Raw genomic sequence first — 7,963 nt, 5'->3', positions numbered from 1 at the left:
AAAGATCATATACTGATAATACACAACAATGCCAAGGTCTCTGGAAGAGGTTTGGAAGTGATATTTACGTTCTCTGTGGTTGAGTGAGCAGTCCGGTTGCGGTGAATTCTTCCACTGGTTGTGCTGGGAGCAGTCAGTGGGAAAAGGAGCAGGAATCCGTTTCAACAGCCTTGAGGAGATTGCAATTTGGCGCTTCTCCATTTCCATGCTGTGATTGGCTGGTTCCATCAGAGCGGGGGAACATGGGGTAGCCCACCCTTCTTTCCTCTTGTGGAATTCATTTGCATAGTCCAAACACAGAGTTAGAAAAGTGTCAATAATGTTTTACTGGTGCATTTCTCACTTTCCAAAACACAATCAGAAAACATTTGGTCATGTAATGAACACATTAAATCTAAACATTATGGGAAAATATTGAACTGTGATGCATGCATTCATTTATCCATTAACAGCTGAGGTTGTGTAAGATGTTGCACTACACATTGCTGTCAGTGAGAATACTTATTTCTCTGAATAAGTATAAGATGTGTGTGTAGTGGTTTACACTAGTTCAAGGTTTGGAAACATAGTTATGAATGGATTTGGATGGATCTCCATGATCTCTCTTTGTTTCACCCACTGCTGCTGCGTCTGGAGATCCTAAGGAATTTGTATGGCCATCACAGGACCAAACCTTAGAAAACAGTCTCAAGGTGGGTGAAGGGCAGAACTGCGTCTTGACCAATAGGAAGTTCTGTCCTTCCCGGGTTTTTGTACCAAAGGTCTCTTCCTGCCCTCTAAGAGGTGTCTGGCATTCTTATCTGATGGCGTTGGACAGTTTGCTTATGTTAGTCCACCAAGAACCAATCAAAATGTGGCAAACCTTTGTCCACTATTGTGGTCAGGAAGAGGCCCTTGCCATAAACTGGGGCCCTGGAATGCGCGTTACACTACAAAAGTTCTACACACACTTGTGGTCTTCATGCTCACTTGAACACTTGGGCCAAATACAGGACAAATGTCACATGAGTAGTCAAGTGGTTAAGTGCAGAGACTGCAAGTATAGATATTTGGACAGGGCATCACTTACCTGTGATTTTCTGTGGATCCTGAAGACCTTGTTGAGCTTTCTTAAATGTGTATGATTAGGTTAAAGCTAAACTCAGTAGGAATCCTGAACTAAACCCATCCATGCTGATGTTGTGTGTGAAAATCGTATGAAAGAATCGGATTATCCAGACAATAAATTACAGATGAGACTCGATCATGAGTCAATAAGTCTATTATAATCATGTGCTTGTTTAGGACTGATGATTTACCTGCTCAACAAAAACCTACACTGAGTTCCTTTAGAGCTCCAGTCAAATCTTGACATCACAATGTTATAAAGACAAGGCAAATCTTGGAAAATTGTTAACTTTGTGGCAGCAAGTTATGATGAACAAGCACCACACAGTTATTTATTTATTTATTCATAGACAATGTGAAATCTAGTAAGTGATATATAATATTTTTCTTGGTATTATCACACAATCTGCACTTCCAAACCAGTCGTTATATTCATCTTAACTCTGATTGTACTGTATTTAAAACCCTGATTGTTTGTTCACTGTCTATTGTGGATTCACTTAGTTTTATGAGTCTGGACATTATAAATTTTGCAATCTGATCTTGCATGGCCTCTAAATGTTGTTTGTCTCTCTGCCTGTGTTTGCCTTTTGTTTGACCATCACCTGGTTCTCCTTTTTGTTTTTACTAATGCACTTCTGCACATGGATTCAGACCACTCTCTGCCTGATGCTTCACAACTGTATCCCATGAATAAATCATCTCTGAAATGTTTTAATACGCTGTGTCATTGTGTTGTTTGTCATCCTCTCATCAGCAGCTGCAGTATCTCTCAGCTGTATCAGTGCAGTGACTGTGACTGAGGTTTTTTTTGTGTACGACTCTTTATCACTGTGTGAACACATCACCACTGTGATAACTCAGACAGTAATAATCTCCTGTATCTTCAGTCTGGACTCCACTGATAGTCAGAGTGAAATCAATTCCATAGTTTGATCCACTGCCACTGAATATTTATATATAAATATATGTATGTAATAAATGAGGAGTTTAGGAGTTTCTCCATGTTTCTGCTGATACCAAGACACACAGTCACTACAGCTTGAAATCGTCTGACTGGTTTTACAGCTGATTGTAACAGTTTCTCCTGGTTTGATGGATTTTATTGCTGGATTCTGAGTCACTTTAACTTGTCCCCGGATTTCTGAAATAAGACAGTTTATTCATTTAGTGGTTACTGGACTGTACATTTCACAAATGCGGTCTCTGTGGCTCCCTCCAACCGCCGCCAGTAGGAACCTTCACCGGAGTTTTGACACTACATTTCCCAGCATCCCCGTACCTGGGACTCTGACTTCTGGTTCCGGGTCACTTCCCCTTTTCGGACATTTTAGGAGCGCTGCGCCGGCGTTTCCCTCGCAAAGTTTTGTTATAGCCATGCTCGCAATCCTGAGCGTTTTCTTCTCTGACTGCCTACCCGTTATTGCCAACCGGACTGTGTATCGCTTGTGTGAACTTTTGCCGCCTGCCTTTTACCGACCCTCGCTCGTTTCACGGATCACCCCTTTGGATATCCGCCAGCCCCGGCCTATTGCACGGACTCTGATTAACCCTTTCGGCTTGTCTTCACCATACCAGTCTGCTGTCATTTTACCCTGCCTGTTTTCTCGATTTGTGTCAATAAAGCTGTTGCATATGGATCCAACTCCTCCGGATCAGTATATGGCAACGTCACAGTACATTAGATGTCTATAATGTTATTAAGTACAAAATATTTACCCTGAATGCAGAGAGTCAGAGTCCAGATGAGGATGAGGATGTTGTTCATTGTTGTTGTTTTGTCTTGTGTGATGATGAAGATTGTGTTCTGTTCTGCTGTCAGTCATGAAGTGTTAAACTCACAGCACTATAAACACTCTCAGAGCACTGACGCATGTGCTGACAATGCAAACAAGTGGGCAGGATTTGCAACAGCTTGTGCTGCTAACAAAATAGTATAATCTTTGTAGATAATATTTTACTTTCAGAGTAATATTTTGAACCAGTTGGTGATAAGTACAGTATGTTGATTCATTGTAAAATATATTTTTGTTTATGTTTTGCTGGCTGCATATGAAGAACATAGTAGATTAAATCAACTGAAATAAAGGATACATTAAATCCCTTAAAATCTGATTATACAACTCATAAAACAGCAATAACAGCTTCATATTACCAACCGGATTGACTTTATTTCTGTCCACAGAAGATCTTATTGAGAATTACAGAGGTTTAGATGCTGGTTTTATTTGACATTACCATGATAGAGATCAGTGTTTGCTTTAGTTGGGCTCTTGAACCTCAACTTTTTCCAAATAACTGTCACGGTGCATACAGGAACAGGCAGGCAACGACGGAGTAAAGGCTAGGACACACCAACCCGACGCCAACCAACTAGCACCGACAAAAGCCGACCATCTTGTCGCCTCTAGTCTGGGCAATTAAACTGAGCTCGAACACACCGAACTGACGAAACCCGACTACAAACTAGAAGGTGCTTTCTGCGCATACGTGAGGAGATGTACCGTGGCGTACCTGCAGTTGGCAGTAGTCTGTATTTTCATTCCAAGAAGAGAACCCGGAAGAACCGCTGCACGGTTTGCATAGCGTTTTCCGTTATGTCGTACAGCGCTGGCCTGTCTTGGATCAAATTGATCAGCTCGCCTTCAATAGCTTCGTTCCACACAGCCATAGTTGGTTTCAAATTGTGCAAATTGCGAAATGATGACAGCGAACCGGTTCCCTCTTGACTCTTTCCTTTGCTTGTTACGTCACTTCACGTTCAAGTCCTCCACGCGCTCTGATTCGATGTCTGTACAGCCAATCAGAGCGCTCTCTTTCCCAGACAGCCCCGACAAGCCCGACGCCGATTCAACATGTCGAATCGGGCAAACTTTGGCTGACGCGAGCCCGACGAAAGCCGACGAGAGCCGACGTCCGGAACACACCGAACCGACGCGCATCACCGACGCCCACAAACTGCCCGACGAGGCCAGATGGCCGATCGTCGGGTTGGTGTGTCCCGGCCTTAAAGTGCAAAGTCTTTAATGAATCCTTGGTTTAAAATACATCGGCAGACAAGAAACTGGAACACAGGGGTGAATGTAAGAAATGCAGGGGAAAACATAGGAACAGGAAAACATTGTTGCCAGACAGTGAAACAGGGGGAAATGACCAACTTATAAAGGGGAGCAAAATAACTAAAACAGGTGGGGCGAATTAAGCTGATGAGGAGGAAAACCAAATATGGGCAGGGAGAAACCAAAGTAACCAATAGGCCATGGCAGACACTGGAGGGAGACGAAGGAGACTCAGGAGAGAAGATTGGGGAGGAAAACTCCAGTGGGTAATGTCCATTATATCCAATAACTCCATCTTGGCCGGGGACTCAGGCAAGGCCGCCATCTTGGTTGAGGATTCTGGTGAGGCCGCCATCTTGGTCGAGGATTCTGGCGTGGCTGCCATCTTGGTTAAGGATTCTGGCGAGGCCGCCATCTTGGCCGGGAATTCCAGCGAGGCCGCCATCTTGGCCGGGAATTCCAGCGAGGCCGCCATCTTGGTTGAGGATTCTGGCGTGGCCGCCATCTTGGTTAAGGATTCTGGCGAGGCCGCCATCTTGGCCGGGAATTCCAGCGAGGCCGCCATCTTGGCCGGGAATTCCAGCGAGGCCGCCATCTTGGTTGAGGATTCTGGCGTGGCCGCCATCTTGGTTAAGGATTCTGGTGAGGCCGCCATCTTGGCTAGGAATTCAGGTGTGGCCACAATTTTGGCTGGGAACTCTGAAGCCAGCTGTATTGAGCACTGGGCAGCGGGTTTGAGCGCAGGGAGGAGACCAGCAGCCGTGAGTGCGAGGACAAGGCCGACAGTACTGGGCTGAGGACAGCGATGCCGCTTTGGAGGATCTAGGGATGTTTGGGACTTGGCAGGCAGTCTGAGCCGTTGGCACGGTATGTGGGGGTTCCTGGTTTTGGATGAGCGGGCGCAATATGGCGTGCTCCAGAGGGAACTTGATGATGAGACCTACAATCTCTCTTCACTTCTTCAACCTCAAAGTTAGAGCCGTTTAAATAAAGGATGGGATTGATAAGCTTGATCAAGGGGAAATCACACAAAGGAAGATCGCAGCGGATAATCTCCTCATCCAGCCCCAACAGAAACATGGCACCGAGAGAGGCTTCGGGCCAGCTCACCTGGTGGAAGAGCTCAATGAATTCCTCCACATACCGTTCCAACCTCCGACTGCCCCGCCGCAGTCTCTATAGCTTTTCCTCAGCCCAGTTCATCATTGGTCCAGCAATGTGTCACGGTGCATACAGGACCGGGCAGACAACGACGGAGTAAAGTGCAAAGTCATTCACTGAATCAGTTTAATAGGAATGAATTTAATATAAGTTAATTAGATAATCAAGTGATTAATTATGCGATTATTGAATATTATTGATGATACCTGCTGTTAACAAGTAGAATCACTGAAGGAAAAAGGAACAATAAGAACAGAAAAAAAGAAAAAAAGACCAGCAGAAACACTATGAATGACTAACAGCCACAGCTTTAGAGAAAATCAACTGAAATAAAAGTGTTTATTAAATCTTTCAAGATCTTATCAGTCGACTATTAAATAAGTATAGTAAGTCAGTAAATAAATACTGCATTAAATCTCTCAAGTTTTTGCTATAATCTTTGTGTTGTTTGTCATCCTCTCATCAGCAGCTGCAGTATCTCTCAGCTGTATCAGTGCAGTCACTGTGACTCTGACTGACGGAGGTTTTTGTACGACTCTGTATCACTGTGTGAACACATATTTACTGTTGATGTAGTGTTCACTCTGACAGTAATAATCTCCTGTATCTTCAGTCTGGACTCCACTGATGGTCAAAGTGAAATCACTATTAGATCCGCTGCCACTGAATCTAGATGGAGTTCCAGTGTAACGGCTTGTTGCATAATATATGAGGAGTTTAGGAGCTTCTCCAGGTTTCTGTAAGTACCAGGCTAAGTCAACACCATCATCCACTCTACTGCTGGTTTTACAGTTTATTCTGACTTCTTGTTCTTGAGCTGCTGTTATTAATGATGGACTCTGAGTTACAGTGATCTGTCCTCTGCACCCTGAAAGAAAGAACAAGAATAACATTTGCACAAATCTGACATTGTGTACATTTCACATTTTAAAGAAGTAATAAAATATTAAGAATTATCAAGTTCACGTTCACAAACCTTGAGCAAACAGTGTGAGTGTCCAGATGAGGATGAGAATGTTGTTCATTGTTGTTGTTTTGTCTTGTGTGATGATGAAGATTGTGTTCTGTTCTGCTGTCAGTCATGAAGTGTTAAACTCACAGCACTATAAACACTCTCAGAGCACTGACGCATGTGCTGACAATGCAAACAAGTGGGCAGGATTTACAACAGCTTGATCTGATAACAAAATCATACACAGTAGAATTATAGAATATATCACTTTACACTGACTAATATAACTGTTTAGTAACAATTGTTGAACCATTTTGCAATAAATTAATAATTTTTGTTTATATTTCACTGTGTTTTTCCGTTTTGTTTTCAAAGCAATTTGTGCGAAAGAATCTCAAAAACGTTGACAAACGGCATATTCAGAAATCTCTAATCATCAGAAAACAAGCTCCTAAAAGTAACATAAAAAAATAAACAAAAATAAAATAGTGAGAATAAAGGAGATCACTAAGACAATTCAGCTTATAATTTATTCATGCTACAATGCATCATGGGAGCCATGGATGAATTTTGATTGGTGGCACCCATAATGTACTGCTACATACTTTTTTGATTGTCACCATTGTTAAGATTCACAGATTGCTTTTTGAAATTTTTGTCTAAATAAAATAATTATTTTTAACCTTTTTTTTATCAAACAACTATAAATACTTCAGATTGAATTGAAAATGTTGGAAATCTTATGCTATAGAATCAGATAGAAATATATTTATAGAATGCTATAGAAAGATATTTAAACGCTGTCACTCTTTCTAACAGTTGGTCATATAATTTCAATGTAATCTGTTCAATTTTCTTTTTCCTTGAGAAAACCATATATTGAGTTTTTGATACTGAAAACTTCATTCCCCAGTCTACTGACCATCTTTCAACTTAATTTACAGTATCTTGTACTCCTTTAATTACATTTCCTAAATTCCTACCTCTTTTCCATATAGTACCATCATACAGCACCTTCCCAATGCTTGGTCTAACTCTTTCAAAATCTCATGGACCTCCTCTGCTATAACTCTGCTGAAATTTATTAGCACACCCTACAATAATCTTTATCTTGTCTGATTTCCTTTCAACTTGCGAGGTACCATTAACCACCGCACAAATAAAAGCCACAAAAACCAAATTTTTTCATCACAATATGTTAATCTGGTTTATTTCTCACAGAATTTACATCTTTCTGAGAATAGGATTCTGCCATAGTTCCTTGCACATTAGTTATTTTTGTTTCAGCTGCACCTTTCACCTTACGAGTTGCTTCGGCATATGTTAAATGTTGTACTGTTTTTATTTTTTGTACTTCACGGGCTTCTTGTTGTACCGGGCATCCTGCATATGCTGCACTGTGTCTTCCTACGCAATTGCAACATTTTATCTCTGCACCCTCCTCACACTTGCCATAATCATGTTCTCCCCCGCATTTTGCACAACACATTTTGCCTTTACAGATACTAGCAGTATGTCCCATGCGTTGGCATTTGAAACACCCTAAAGGCGGAGGTACGTACTCTCGCACTGCAAGATACAGCTTTCAGTACTCCTATCTCTTTCTCGATTATTTTTCAATAGTTTGACAGAATGGGCTTGCTGTTCTGTCTGTTTAGCAAAAGTAATAATCACTTTGATTTCT

Source organism: Garra rufa, chromosome 25 (genome assembly GCF_049309525.1).
Source record: "Garra rufa chromosome 25, GarRuf1.0, whole genome shotgun sequence".
Taxonomy (NCBI): Eukaryota; Metazoa; Chordata; class Actinopteri; order Cypriniformes; family Cyprinidae; genus Garra; species Garra rufa.
This window is presented reverse-complemented; position numbering follows the sequence as displayed.